At 37.4% G+C, this 16,412-nt stretch overlaps 1 pseudogene; it reads right to left on the bottom strand.

Moving 5' to 3' along the window:
- LOC149169243 (calcium-transporting ATPase, endoplasmic reticulum-type pseudogene) overlaps window positions 1–16,412 on the bottom strand; it is a 45,842-nt pseudogene that overhangs the window by 223 nt on the left and 29,207 nt on the right.

The raw sequence follows: 16,412 nt of genomic DNA, 5'->3' as shown, positions 1-16,412 counted from the left end.
ATTTATTTCCATATCTTGAGTTCATTTATATTTTTATTTATTTACCATACCTATTTTTTTAGTGTTCATAAACTTCTTTATATTTTAAATTTATATTTTCTTTATACATAATAATAATTAGATTGATTTCTTAATAGGGCCGACATTAAATTAAAAATGTTAAATGTTTATGTTTACATTTATGTTTATAAGTTTATGTGAGATCTACCCAGGTCTCTCTAAGCAATAACAATGGAGCATGAGGATTTTGAGAGAAATTTTAATATCAATAAAATAAAATTTTATTTTAAAATAATTCAATTTAGTGATAAAAATAGATTAGGGTGAGGATAGCCATGGAAAATGATGATTTCGGAAATGTTAATGAAAATATTTTTATTGAAAATAAACTTAAAATAAAATAATATTAGTAAAATAAATTTATTTTAATATTAATAAAATAAAATTAGATTGAATGGTTAAGTTATTTGGTTTTATGGTAAGTCATCATGTTAATTCTTTTCAATACTCTTGGGTTTAGGTTTTAGTAGTTTCATGACTAGTTTTGGCATGTCATGTGGTCAATTCTCGTCAACACTCTTGGGTTTAAGCTATATTAGTTTGGTCCAACAATTGAGCTCAACACTCTTAGAATTAAGCTCGAATGTGATCCCTTTTAGTTAATTTGCCCAAATAGTTTTCGGAAAAATATTAATAAAAAATAATAATTAAAATATATATATATATATATATTTATTTATTTTATTTTTTTCCCTAATTTCAAAAATATTATTTTAAATTAATATTTAAATAGAAAATAATATTATATAGATAACATTTAAAATATAGTTTGGGGTGTGATTTTAATTAGTTAGTTTTATTAAAATCCATTTTAATTCTTTTCTCTTGTGAAATTAAATCTCAAATTTATAATTCAAGAAATTTAATCTAGATTTGAATTAAAATAAATCTAAAATAAAATTAATAGTAATATTAATTATAAGACGGACCTTATGGTCGAGCCCCTCCGGACCTTATGGTCGAGCTTGCTATAGCACCCTTCTATTTCACTCAGCAATCTAGTAAAAGCTACTTTTTATTCCTCTGACGGATCTTCTGAGATGTCTAGCTCATCCGTTGCCTCCTTTAATATTTTGAGCTTCTAGGTGGAATCTCAACCATGAGGCCCATCTTATGGCTTTGATATGTAATAGATGTTGTGGGTGAAGTTACTTGAAAAGGCAATAATAACTTTAGTATATATATATATATATATATATATATATATATATATATATATATATATATATATATACTATTTTTAAATGTTTAAATTTTTATTTTTATTTTTATTTTATATCAAACTTTATATAATTAGATAAATTAATTTAATAAATAAATAAATAAATAAAAAATAAAATAAAAAAATTTATTATAGAAAGTTAATGTAATTTCTTCATTGAGTTTAGATTAATGTCTATAGTATGCTAGAAATATGTAACCTAAAGTTATATAATGCTAACATTTTGCTTATGTCAAAATAAAATTTTCAATGGTAGAGATGTGTACCTTAATGTAATGTAAACATTGTAACTTGGTGATAATAAAATTAAAATAACAAAAAGAACAAATTAGCCCTATAAAAATTAAGTAATAAAAAAAATAAAAATGACTCATGGAATTCTTCTCTCATATCATCTATTTAAGGGGGATTAAACTAGCCTAGGTTCATGTTAGTTTGATGTTATATTTAGATACATAATTAGTAGCGTTGAATCCATGTAGCCTATAAATGTAAAAAATATATTATGGATATGTTGGCACAAGGCATTTGTCTGTAGAGGTGAGGAAATATTAGGAAAAATATAGTTATTTCATTTTATCTAATATGTTTTCCTACCTCCATCCACTTTTTACTAAGTTATATTGGATAAAATATAATACTATAATATTACAATTTACCCAATATACTTCTTATTGTAATTTTTCTTTATATTTGTAATTTAAAAGTAAACAAGCTCAACTATAAAATTAGTAGGAGTCATGGGAAATATTAAGTAGAATGTAATATTTAGTGTGGGGTGTGACCTGAAATATTAGGTAAAATTTAATAATATTACTTTTTAATTAGTATTAGGCCACATGTGTAGATGTAATGTAAGTAAACATTTGTAATAATTAATATAGACATGTTCCATCTATAAATTTAATTAATAAGTTCATAAAAACATAGTATTTACAATATGAAAATATTTTTAATCATGAATATTTATCATGGATATTATTAACTTCTAAGTCGGTTTGTTTACAATACCATGGGCCAATACCTACAAGAGAAATATAAAGAAGGAGAGGAGGGAAGAAAATTATAGTACCATGGGCCATCTAGGCCTTTGATTATTATGTTATGGATCTAGGCCTTTACACCATGGTCCAATACCATGGCTTATCAATACCACATGCCCAAAAACCATCACTTATATCAAAATCAAAATATTTTGCAAACCCATTATTTAAATTTAATTTTATAACATTTTAAAATTAAATGTAAGAGAAAAAATGTTAAAATTACTTTTGAGGTATATCTAAACCCTCCATCCTCACTAATACTAACAATATTCCCATAGAGATTAAAGGGAGGTTTTAATAAATTAAAAATTGAGAATACTTTTATATATACATATGTGAAATTTATAGAATACAAAAAATATTATAAAAAACCATGATAGATGCATATTAACCAAGGAACCAAGGGAAATGAGATAGAAAAGTAATTAGCAATGATAGATGAAATATAGTGCATGATTCTTTTAAGTTTTTCATTATTGTATTTTGTTGTACATGATTGATCCAAAATATAGGTTTAATATCTTACAACCAATTATCTTTTTTATTAATTGAGATACTTTCTTAAATACAATACAATGGGATGATATTTAAGAAGTGAGATAGATGGAAGGGGGAATAGAGTGGGGGAGAGAGACATAGAGTTGGGAGAGATAGTGAGAGAGGGAAAGGAAGAGAGAGAGGAGATGAGGGAAGAGAGAGACAATGTAAGGATAAAGATAGGGAAAGAAGGGGAAGAGAGGGACAGGGAGATATAGATATGGAGGGAGAGAGGGGGGGAGAGAGAAGGAGAGAGGGAGGGACATAATGAAAAAGTTGGAGGCTGGAGAGAGAGAGTGTGTATGTTTGGGGGAGAGACAAAGGGAGGTGGGACAGAAGGGGAGAGAGAAGAAGTAAAAATAGAGAGGACTTGAGAGATAGGAGAGAGGGGGAGAGAGTGATGAAGTTTGAAGGGGAAGAAAGGCATAGAGAGAGAAAGGTGGAGAGGGAGTGGAAAGGGAGAGATCGAGAGAGAAGAGCATGAGAGAGAGAGAGAGAGAGAGAGTGAGTCTATGTTTTTCAGGTGAGAAGGAGAGACAAGGGGAGATATAGATATATATGGGGCTGGGGAGAGGGTAGAAGAGAGAGGCAAAGAGAGGGATGGAGGAATATATACATATGTGATATAGAGATATAGATGGAAAGAGAGAGAGGGGGGGGGGAGAGAGAGATAAGGGGAAGAGATGGAGAGGGAAAGGAAGAGAGATGGATAGATATATAGATAGATAGATATGGGGTGGGAGAGAGAGTATGTGACATGTGTTTAGGAGCTTGACATAGAGAGACAAATAAAGAGAGATGGAGGGAGGTATAGATACAGAAGGCAAGGGTTGAGAGGGTAGAAGAGATATATAGACAAAAGGGGGGAGAGGCAGATAGGGACAGACAGGGGAGAGAGGGAGGGGAAGAGAGAGAAGGAGAAGGGGGGAGATAGAAATAGAATGGAAGGTGGAGAGAGAGGCAATAAGAAAGAGACACACAAAGACAAATACAAAATAGAAGTTAGATCTAGAAAGTCATGAATATTTTGGATTTTGACTAAAATAGATGTATTTATTTCAATGCAGTTGATTTCTATTACTATTTCATCACATGCACTCTATGCATTGATTTCCATGTGGATGTCAATTTATAATCCTATTTAATACCTTACACTAAATGCATTTATTTCAGTTTCGTTGTTTATTTATACTCCTATTTAATTGCTTGCACATGATGCATTGGTTTGAGTGTAGATATTGTTTTCTATTCCTATTTGATCACTTGTACTAGATGCATTGATTTTAGTGTACATGTTGATTTCTAATCTTATTTAACACCTTACACTATATGCATTGATTTTAGTGTAGATGTTGATTTATGATTTGATGCAACTAGATGTATGATGTACATTAATTTCAAAGTAATTAGATTAATATTGTGCATTGATTGTAGTGTAAGAATATCTCTACATCCTCCATCTATATCCTTATCTCCCATTATCTCTCCTTCTCCATCTCTCTATCTCACCACCTAAAAATACACAAACTCTCTCCATATCTATCTATCTCTCTCTCTCCCTCCCTCCTTTCCCCTCCTTCTCCCTGTCTTCCCCTTCGCTCTCTCTAACATTTCTCTCTTTGTATCTATATCTATTCCTCCCTCCCTGTCTTTACCTCTCTATCTGATCCAAGTGGATGTTGTTGGCCACCAACTTATCCCATTTGGACCCCCACAACTATCTCTTTCAATTTTTTAGTTTCTATAATTGTAGCACAATTTACCATTTTTAGCAGCTTTTAAGGTCTTGAACTTCTGGAGCCGTTTTGAGGCCATAAATGACATTTTTTTGGAAATCTGGGTGCAACATGGGTCCATGAACCGATGTTGCTCTTCCCAAAGTTGTAGTGATCAAATAGATCTTTCTAATGAGCTATTGTACACATCAAATGAGGATCAGGTGCCAAAGTTACGACCCCGGGAAGTTGATGTACCAACTTACCCAAAACGGGGTCCACAATTTGCCATTTCATCTTCTAGGGTTAGGTTTTGGGATGTGAAGGATTTTGCATTGTCTCTCAGCAATAAATAGGTCTTCGATCCTCATTGTAACATAGTTCAGAGGCATGTTGCCACCACATCTCTTCTCAGAGATAAGCTACCATAGCCCTAGCTGGTTTATTTCCATTGTTGTTTGTAAGCATATTTCAGTATTTTACATTAATGAAATGAAGTATTATTTCCACTGCATCTTTGCGCTTATGGTTATCTATGTAATTTGTTTCATTCCTATTTAAATCTGGATCACTCTTCTTCCCTCTCTCGTCCCCCATCTATATCTTATCTCCCTCCACTCTCCTTCTCATCCCCAAAAACATACACACTTTGTATTAGTGTAAGCACATAAAAATTTATTCATGACGTGAATTGACTTATGTCTTACACTAATTCAATCATAAATACAATATTTGAATTTTCAGCCTAAGGAAAATCTTTGCTTACCCTAAATGTTTTCTTATTGAAACTATAAGTTATTTATAATTGGCTATATTCTTATTATTATGATTTTCCATCATTCAACATTTTTAATTACTTTGCATTCAAACATGGTAAACTTCCATGGAAAATTATTTGGGGTTTAACACTCCATAAGTCACAATTATTTACTTTGGAGAAAACTATTTTTAATATTGGAGAGCCATAGAGACAAATTATGTTGTTTACTACAGTGCCTCGAGTTAAATATTTAAATGGTCTATGATTCAAACTATTCTTTTCATATGATCGAGACGAAAAAATGGAAAAACTAATAGGTGTGACAATAGGAACAATATAACGAAATAGTCTTAGATTGATAGCAATGAATATTGTTTATAATTGACTATATTATTATTATTCACATTTTCTATCAATCAAACTTGTTACATTGACTCTTTGCACTCAAAATTTTTATTTCATCATTTTTCATCATTCAAGTTACTAAGAGTCTCTCTCGTCTCAACAAACTGGGGTAACTAAGAAAATTTTAAATTAAATTGACCAAATTATTCCAAGACATATTTAACATATTTAAAATGATCAAAATAATTATATATTCAACAAATTTTGTATGATCGCACATGAATGAAACCAACCTAGATCCATCTTAACAACGAATCTATCAAGCATCCAGAGAGATCAAATAACTCGAGGTGCAAACCTTTCCTCAAGTTTTGCACTAAAAAATAGCTTTGTGCCGTAAGAGATTTGATCCCTCTCTCTGCTTAATAGATCTTGTGTTAATATGGATTTAAGCTTGTAATATCAATCTGAATTATAATAATAGCTAGTAGTAATGATGAAAATAATAATATTAAATATTTTAATATTAGTAATGATGACAATTTTAATAATTTTAAATATTATAATAAATTAATATTAATTTAAATAATAATATCAATAATAAGAATTATAATTCTTCCTCTCCTCTTTTAAAAGAGGGTGCTCAATCTTCACAAATTCGCTTTTGATCATGTGGTGTATTATTTTCTAAAAAAAGGTTAAACTCTGCCCTAGCATTAAGAAAGATCTCTGTTTAGGATATTATTTGCAAAATTGAATTTGGCATAATGACTTATCTGATCCCATTAAAAATATCAGTAGTCATTATTGTGCAATTATTCTTAGGAAAGTTAAACCTCCTAGGAGCAATATTGGCAAGTTGAAATTTAAGGCCCTTAAAGTTTTAAAGAATAACCCCAACATTGTTGTCCTTAAAGTCGATAAAGCAGGGCAGTTTTTATCTTTGATAAGGATGACTATTGAAGAAAAATGATAGATCACTTGTGTAACAATGGTAGTTATATAAAGCTCAGTAACAACCCCCCCAAAAAAAATCTACATTTGTTTCCTTAGCTATTAAATCTAATAGCTCTGTCATCCCCATAAACCATAAACTAACTGACAACAACCCTCTAACTTTGATAATTTGTTGGCTTCCATAGATTCACAAGGAGGGCACTCCCCTTAGACCCATTGTCAACATATTAGGTGGCCTTACTTGTCCTTTAGCTAAATATTTAGCCTTGAAGATTAGGCCCATTCTTGGTCGTACTAATTATTTTGTCAAGGACTCTTACTCTTTTGCGAGTGAGTTAAAAGGTGTAAATTTGATCCTAATGATATTATGGTTAGTTTTTATGTCATTTCTCTTTACATCAATGTCCATATTAATGTGGTTGTTGAGTTAATCAATCACATAACTCACCCTCATACAATGAGGGTTGTTGAGATTTGTCTTACCCTTAATTTTTTTAGTTTTGATGGTGAATTCTATGAGCATATATGTGCAACGTTCTCATGTGTTTTCCTCTCTCTCCCATCGTTTCTAATCTGTTCATGGAAGATTTTAAATCTAAAGCTTTGGCTTCAACTCAATTATCATCAAATTTGTGGAAAAGGTTTTTTATGATACCTTCATCTTGTAGCCTCATAGTCATGTTAGGTTGAATCAGTATTTTTAGCATCTCAACAATCAATCAAGGTCCATCAAATTTACCACAGAGATTAAAGTTAATGGTAGCTTACTCTTCCTTGATGTGCTTGTCTCTAAGAAAGATGATGGTTCTTTCTCTCACCAAGTATTTTGTAAGAAATCTCACCCGAGGCAATATCTTCATGCTGATTCAAATCACTATTTGACCCAAAATATGGCTATTCTCAACACATTAACTACTCTAGCTTTAAGGGTTTCTTATTGTTATGCAACAATTTGTCACCATTTTTCACCGTCCCTGTTACCCCTCACCCGCACACTGGAGGACTCATTCCGGGACGTGTGAGAAGTGACATGACCTGAAACCACTTGCATCATATTCCTCTAAGTATGAGCTTCATATGCCCTGAAGACATCTCCTGCAAAATATCCATGAAAACAACTCCTTTTGCATTAGCGCGGGTCCATAGTGTACTGCCTGCGCCAATGAGGGAAATCCTCTAAATAGGGCACGCCATTGGCGCTCTGTCTCATAGTCGCACTCGCGCCAGCCGAATTGAGTAAAGTTTCTAACCAACAAGCTTACGAAGGTTCTCCTTAACCCATTCACCAACTGAATCTATGTTGAGCTAGGATGGTTTGGCTTCGAATCTCCATACAAGGGAAGTGGTTTTCCACCTTTCATGGAAGTTTCTAAGTGATAAAGCTAATCCCATGCATAATGTGGTTGATCCTATCTCTTTCCTCTCTATCTATAAAAGCTTGTCTCTATGCCTTGAGAAAGCTATTAGTAGTTCCAGTTCTACTATAGTGATAGAGAATTCCAGGAGTTCAAGAGTTTGAAGCTGCAAGAGCCTTCTTTTCGCCCATAAGGCCAAATCTAAGTGAGGAGATTCTTGTCACCCAAGAGAGAGAGGCTTGTTTCTCATCCCAACAAGCTTTGCAAGAATTGTGTAGCTGACAACCCAGCCAAAGGAGGATTCGACATCAGAACTATGGTTGTATTCTTCTTTGTTATTTATCAATAATAGATGACTATCATTATGGTTCCACTCTCATTGTTCTGTGATTGATGTTGAGTTATATCTTTTCTGACTGATATATAATTGCATCTACTAGATTTTATGCTTGTATTTGTGTTGTTCTTTTCATGTGCAAGTGTCCAATCACGGAGGTCGTGGGGACCGTGACCCGCCAAGGCAAAGGAACGAGAGCGATGTCTCTTCTACGAACACTAGCATTGGAATCCAAGTAGGTTCTCGCTATCCACTTTTTATTTGCAATTAGGAACTTGCGTGATAGCATTATGTGATTGTTGCTAGACCCAGCCTGGGCTAGTAGGGATCGTCTCTGTCCGCAGAGAGGATTTACCTCCACAACAATTTGGCGACTCCACTGGGGAGTTAGCTTGTTTTTCGATTTGTAAACTTTAGATGGAGCCTGAAGTACGGCGAGATAGCCTTCAAAACACTATTGCTTTGCATTAGCGAAGTAGATCAACGCCACTTCATTCAATCTCTGGTTTGGTTTACGAGCTAAACAGCTCGGAGTTTGTCTTGTCTCTTTGGTTTCTCTTGTTTTGATTGCTTAGATAGCTTTCTGTGTTGGATGCTCTGTTGTCTCTTTCTGCCTGGTCTGTCTGGATACTGTCGACCAAGCCTTGGACAGCTTTTTTTTATTTTTAAGCTAGCAAACTTGATTGGCGCTCTTTTTTGCATGACAGTCGCGCCAATTGGCGCCACTTTCTAGTGTACAGCCCGCGCCAATCCTCAATTGGCGCTAGTTTTCTGCTTGACAGTCACGCCAGGCCTGTGAACTTTTCCAGTTTTCTTGTTTGCAGCCTTCCAAGCTTGGGTTTTGTGTCTAGCTACACCTTTTTCAATCACTTGAGTGTGTCAGAGTCTTGTTTGACTGGTTTTGAGGTTTTTTGGAAAATTCTTAATTTTATTTCCTTTGATCATTACTTGGAGGTTTGTCTCAGTCTTTTCACAGTTTTGCATCTTTTTGCTTTTGTTTTTGCAAAAAAATTTCCCAAAAAAATTGTGTATGAGTGTTAATCGCCTTTGAGTGCTTTTATTTTTTGATCTTTGGAACTCTCACCTGTTTTTCTTGATTTGCACTTGATTGATTCTTAGATTACAATCATATTGTGTTTGAGAATTCTCTTGCATAGATCACACTTGCACAATTAGAATTATCATTTTCACGATATGAATCAAAAGTCTGCATAGATTACATTTGCATACTTTGGGTGTTTGCCATTTTCTACCGATTTCACGTTTTAGCCCTAGGACATCTAGTGGCTTTGCGTGTCGAATTTTTGGTCTTATATCATTCCAGTCAACTTTTTGGTTACTATCTTGCACTTGTTCAGTGGTTGTTAAGTATTTTATTGCATTATTCGAGTGATTTACTTCTTTTTCACTTGGAGTCCGCTCGGCTTCGTTTTGAACCTAGATCACATGGCTCATTGAAGTCTTTGGTGTTCTTCTTGGTTTGAAGGAATGCCTTGGTGTTTTGGGGATTTGATTGTGTTCTCATTGAGTGAAATTTGTATTTTTTACTCGGTGTTATTATCTCTCAAAATTTGTTTAGTGCACTTTGCCATTGAGAAGAAAGCGAACAATCTCTTTTGCGTTGAATTAGGTAATTGAAATTAGAAACTTTTCATTAATTAGTGATTTAAAACAAAAAAAAGTTTCATTTATTGCCATTACCTGCATTAGAGTGGTTCTTGTTTGTGGTCATTTTGTTTATTTGAAAAATTCTCAACTCTCTCGTAGTTAGTATTCATTGAACGAAACGATACGTTTTGGCATATAGCTTGCATTTAGGGAATTGTGAGAGATTACATACGGTAGGACCTGGAAATCGAAACCTAATCAAAGATCAACCGTAAAATGAACTGAATGAACTTAAAAACGCATTGGAACATAACGGTCACTGTTTAGAGGTCTAGGCTAGAGACGTGCTCCGGCGTATAAACTTAGTCACTTTTGTTTCACTTAAAGATGGGTGATTCCTCCTTCCGTGACGCAACAAGTGGTCTAACACGGACTTGAGCTCCCACGTACTGTCGAGTATATGGGGAGACCCCACTAGGTTATCATCCTTTATCCACAGGAAGCCGTGTCTGCCGCCTTATAAGTCGTAACGCACCGAACACAGCATTCGGGAAGATTGACTGTTGTACGGGAAGTCCTTGCTTTTCATATGACTGCCAAGGTGTATATGCAGTTTTACGAATTTGTTTGGTAAACCTTTTTGCCTAGCTCTCCAGAGTAGTCACTTCTGATCCTTTTCAGACTCCCTAAACGAAAAGGCTCATCTGAGCATTTGTCACTTCGGGCTCACTAAACATTCAAAGGAGACTAGAGTCATCTTTTTGTCCTTTTCTCGACTTTTAAAACATGAAAAGGTCAAGTTGTGTCCTTGTGTCTTAAAATTTATTTGGCCATGCTTAACATTACCTGGTTAGATCTTGTTTGCATTATCTTGAGTAGGCTTCTTTTCGTTCTCGATGGCAACTTTTCTGGGGTTCACCGACCCAGGGATCCCCTCTGACGGGAACCCTGGTCATTTCGCTCCTTTTGGAAATGCTGGTGCTCCTTATATGGCGACGTTGTCCCTCCCAGGGTTAACTGTTGGGTTGCCAGTCTCGTTGTTCTCAACCTCTTTGGTCCCTGCCATCTCACCGTCTAGTCAATCCGTCCCTCCACCTCAACAACATCATGTTGATTCTAATGTCGATCTCTCCCCTTCTACACCCACTTCTACATCCTCATCTTCTACTTCACCTAGTGAAAGTCTCGATTCGAATAACCAGGTGGCTAAGAAGAAGAAGAAGAAGAAGAAGAAGAAGAAGGATCCTAAGGGAGAGGTTACAAGTGCAGGTACCCCCTTGAGTACACCTGAAGTCGGGCCCCCTTCCGCTCCTCTGCGGAAGGTCAAGTTTCCTTGTCGATTATGCAAGGAGGACCATCTTCTTCCCGATTGTCCTGGCATTCCCAGGGTACTAGAAGTATGGTCTCGTGATCCGGCCCTCCCCTCATCGTCCTCTGAAGCTCACGGCGATGCTACCTTATCAGTTGGGAAGGGTAAGGGAAAAGGGAAGATTCAAATCCCCTGTAGACTTTGTGAAGGAAATCATCCCCTTCACCTTTGTCCGCTCATGGATAAAGCCTTCGTTGTCTTGGAAAGTCTTACAACTCATTCACCCCAACTTCCCGTTGGTTACCAACGTATCTTTGTAGCCGCAGATCGTTCCCCTGCTGACAATGAGATTGATTCATATTCTTCTCTTGTCCAGCCTCCTCTTCCCGAACCTGGCTGTGCCCAGCCTATTCCAGACCAACCATTGGTCATAAAGAGTGTCGACTTGAGTTCACCACCTGTCGAATACTCTGTTTCGGAAGAGCATCACTCCCATGTTCTTCTCGTCTCCTCAGATTCTCCTGAGTCCGGAAATGACTCTCCTATCCCATCCACACCCGAGAGTCCTGCTTCAGTTCCTTTAGAGCAGGGGGTCAATCATATGATTCCCCCACAAAGTAGTTCAGTCGTTTCCTTCGATTGGAGTCTTTTGACTACCTCTCGCCTTCCATCCCATGTGCCTTTCTGGGTCACGGTACATGCCTATAATAAGGCGCTACCTGGCACTGTGTTGGATGAGGGAGCATCGGTTAGTCTTATGCCTGCCACTACTTGGAAAGCCTTGGGTTCCCCACAGCTTTTTCCAGTCGCACCGAATCTGACGGCTTTTGAAACAGGAACTAGTCGACCATTAGGGATCCTTCCACAGTTCCCTGTTACTTTCGGAGGTAAGACCGTCTATATAGACATATCAGTTACCCAAGGTGCTTTAGATTTCAGTCTTCTCCTTGGCCGTGACTATGTTTATGCCATGGGGGCCCTGGTCTCTTCACTTTTCCGGGTGGTTTGCTTTCCACATGATGGAAAAATAGTGACGATAGATCAATTATCGTTCGTCCATCCCTGGGTGCCTCCCACGTAGTTGTCATCCCCTCCTGGTTTTCATCCACCAGTTGCATATGCCCCATCACAGATCAACTACGTGGCCACCTATCCCGTGCCTGGATCCAGTGATGCCACCGTCGTGCATAGTGTCCTGGAGGCATTGGGCCCTGACTTCCAAGATGTTGACCTTCCATCAAGAGTGGAACTCTTGGGAGCCTCAACTTCCTATTCATTATGGTGAAGTTCCATTGGAGCATAGTTCGTTTCCCTATGTCAAGCTCCTTAAACAATGAAACTAGGTGTCAGAGCACAGTTCCTTGTCTTGTGTGAAGCTCGTTAAAAAATGAAACATAGATTCCGGAGCACAGTTCCTTGTCTTGTGTCAAGCTCGTTAAAAAATGAAAAAAAGAGTCCCGAGCATAGTTCTTGATCTTGTGTCAAGCTCGTTAAAAGATGAAACAATTTCCCCTTTCCAATCGCGTCTTTCAATTAAGATCTCGTAAAGCTTCATTTCATCCACTTTGTTGAATGCAATGAAGCTTGGGGGGCATGTACCTCATCCTGCACCATTGCACTGGGGGCATGTGCATTTCTAACAAGCAGAGTCCTTCCTAGTTTGAGCTTGTGTCTAGAGGATAGTTTTGATCTTGTGGCGACCTCGTTAAAAAATGAAACAATGTGTCTCGAGGATAGTTTTGATCTTGTGGCGACCTCGTTAAAAAAAGAAACAAGGTGGTCGAGCATAGTTCCTGATCTTGTGTCAAGCTCGTTAAAAAAATGAAACAAGGGTTATGAGGATAATTCTTTTACTGTGTCAACCTCATTAAAAAATGAAACAACTCCTCCTTTTCCAAATCAAGTCTTTGATTAAGATCTCATAAAATATAAGTCGAGTCTTTCATAGATCTCGAGAGTGAACCTTAATTCCATCCACTTTGTTGAATGCAATGAAGCTTGGGGGGCATGTACCTCAATTTGCGTCATTATGCTGAGGGCATGCAAGCTTAGAACAAGCATAGTTTTTCATTTCAAGCTTGTGTAAACATAAAACCAAACCCAAGCAGAGTTCTCCATGGTTCAAGCTTGTGTAAAAATGAACCCATACCTGATTTACATCTCGTGATTGCCTTTTAGCTGCTAAATTCTGTTAGATGAGCCTTGGTTGTTTCATTCCATCGCCACCATCTCTTTGGCTGATCATATGCTTTCACTTGGTTGTTTTACCTTTCCTGAGGGACCGCAGTTATGAGTGGTTTTGTTAGCCAGCCTCTTGACCATTACATGTGTTGAGCAGTTCCACCATTGCTAGAGCCAGTTGCTACCCTTTATACCACTCGTTCCTCTAGGATGAGTCACCTTTAAGCTCTTTTCTGACTCGTAAAATATGAAAATATTGTCGAGTATTTGCCCTTTTTGACTCGTTAAAGAGAATAAAATTGGAGGTCTACGTTTAGCTCTTTTCTGACCGTTTAAAGATGAAAAGATTGCCAAGTTCCCTCTTGACTTGTTAAATGGAAATAAGGGGCGGTCGTCTTTAAACTCTTTTCCGACCATGTAAAAAACAAAAGATTGTCGGGTCTTTGTCATTTCAGGCTCATTAATGGTTACGAAACGACGTAATATCAATCGCTTTTTTACTTTTTCATGTCGATGTCACTACATCTGAAAAGTACTCCTCGATCGTAATGATCGGGTGGTTCTTTCGAGCATTGTTTTATACTTTTTCGGGCTCGAGAGACACAATTTTATGAAAAAGGACCCCCCTGGAGTTCACTTTTCTGCTGTCTTTTCAGACTCTCTAAACATGAAAAGACACTGAGTTCTTCCTTTGTCAGGCTCGTTAAAACTTAATGACATCGGATTCTGTCATAATGACACCTTACAAGCATATGCTATCCCCATCAAGCTTGTTAAAAATAACTGGGGTACTCGCCAGAAATGGTGGGGAAAATGGACCCATAATTATTTGTCGTGTCGGTAGTATGTCGCTCTTGAAAATGGCACTTGTTTGCTTTCGTGTCCGGGTGGGGACATCTCATCTTGCTTTTACACTTGCCTCCGTGGGTTTGGGTTATCCTGTTTGACCTCTCATCTGCTCATTTCCTTGTCACCGTGACCTCTACTCCTTTGATGTCAAATACTACCAAGTCCACTGTCGTGCCGCCGATATGTTCAAGAGAAGTTGACCTCTGCAGGATTACAACCTCCCTCTGATACCTCACATAATTCTGATTCACCACAGTATTCTTCCTCTGTTTCGTGTCGATGATGTGGGAAACACTATGGCCCACCTTCGATCAAGGTCACTTCCTGTCAACTTCAGCTCATTATCCAGGAAGCTTATCTAGAGACTCCCTTCCGGTGCCTTGGAGCTTGCATGCCTCAATGGCATGTTCTTCGTGTTCGATGAGAGGTTTTCATCATTGGCCTCCGATCGAATGATTCTATGGGTGTTTGACGCTAGCTCATTGATTCGCACGTCGTAGATTGTACCTATAGTACCTTGAGGACCATTGTCATTATTGGTGGTACCTCTCGCATCTCTTACTAGTTTTCACTATTGACTGGTAAACAGACGATGTTCAAGCATGTTCGACTTCAACCCATGTATTCACATGCTTGGACTTGTACTCCGTTCAGGTCGAGATGGAGCGCAAGACCCTGGATTTTGTCTATTGGAATCTAGGCTGTGATTTGTGGCTTATTATGATCATTGCATGACTCATTCACTGGATGGCTGCGACCATGCCTGAGTCTATTTATCGATCCTCACTGGATGGTTGCGCCCATACCTTGGATCTAGATTCTTATGTGCTCTATTATGGATGGCTGCGCCCATACCACATCTATCATGTACTTGAGATATCAGTTGTACTTCTTTACGTAGGTTCTCTCATGGCCGTGTTATCAGTGACGCATGGTCTTGTAAAGCATTTCACCCCTCTCTCTCTCGGGCCTCATGCTTTAGGGGGCATCTATTACATAGCAATTTGTCACCATTTGTCACCGTGCCTGTTACCCCTCACCCGCACACTGGAGGACTCATTTCAGGACCTGTGAGAAGTGACATGACCTGAAACCACTTGCATCATATTCCTCTAAGTATGAGCTTCATATGCCCTGAAGACATCTCCTGCAAAATATCCATGAAAACAGCTCTTTTTGCATTAGCATGGGTCCACAGTGTACTGCCCGCACCAATGAGGGAAATCCTCTAAAAAGGGCGCTCCATTGGCGCTCTATCTCAGAGTCGCACTCGCGCCAACCGAATTGAGTAAAGTTTCTAACCAACAAGCTTCCGAAGGTTCTCCTTAACCCATTCACCAACTGAATCTATGTTGAGCTAGGATGGTTTGGCTTCGAATCTCCATACAAGGGAAGTGGTTTTCCACCTTTCATGGAAGTTTCCAAGTGATAAAGCTAATCCCATGCATAATGTGGTTGATCCTATCTCTTTCCTCTCTATCTATAAAAGCTTGTCTCTATGCCTTGAGCAAGCTAGTAGTAGTTCCAGTTCTAGTATAGTGATAGAGAATTCCAGGAGTTCAAGAGTTTGAAGCTACAAGAGCCTTCTTTGCACCCATAAGGCCAAATCTAAGTGAGGAGATTCTTGTCACCCAAGAGAGAGAGGCGTGTTTCTCATCCCAACAAGCTTTGCAAGACTTGTGTAGCTAACAACCCAGCCAAAGGAGGATTCGACATCAGAACTATGGTTGTATTCTTCTTTGTTATTTATCAATAATAGATGACTATCATTATGGTTCCACTCTCATTGTTCTATGATTGATGTTGAGTTATATCTTTTCTGACTGATATATAATTTCATCTACTAGATTTTATGCTTGTATTCTTGTTGTTCTTTGCATGTACAGGTGTCCAATCACAGAGATCGTGGGGATCGTGACCCGCCAAGGCAAAGGAACGAGAGCGACGTCTCTTCTACAAACACTAGCGTTGGAATCCAAGTAGGTTATCACTATCCACTTTTTATTTGCAATTAGGAACTTGCGTGGTAGCATTGTGTGATTGTTGCTAGACCCGGTCTGGGCTAGTAGGGATCGTCTCTGTCCGCAGAGAGGATTTACCTCCACAACACTTATGAAAGTCACTTGGTGAA

The sequence above is a fragment of the Pinus tabuliformis genome, chromosome 4_2 (assembly GCF_031772625.1).
Source record: "Pinus tabuliformis cultivar Carrire ecotype Pingquan chromosome 4_2, CPIR1, whole genome shotgun sequence".
Lineage (NCBI taxonomy): Eukaryota > Viridiplantae > Streptophyta > Pinopsida > Pinales > Pinaceae > Pinus > Pinus tabuliformis.
The sequence above is the reverse complement of the archived record's forward strand: the minus strand, read 5'-3'. Positions and strand labels throughout refer to the sequence as shown.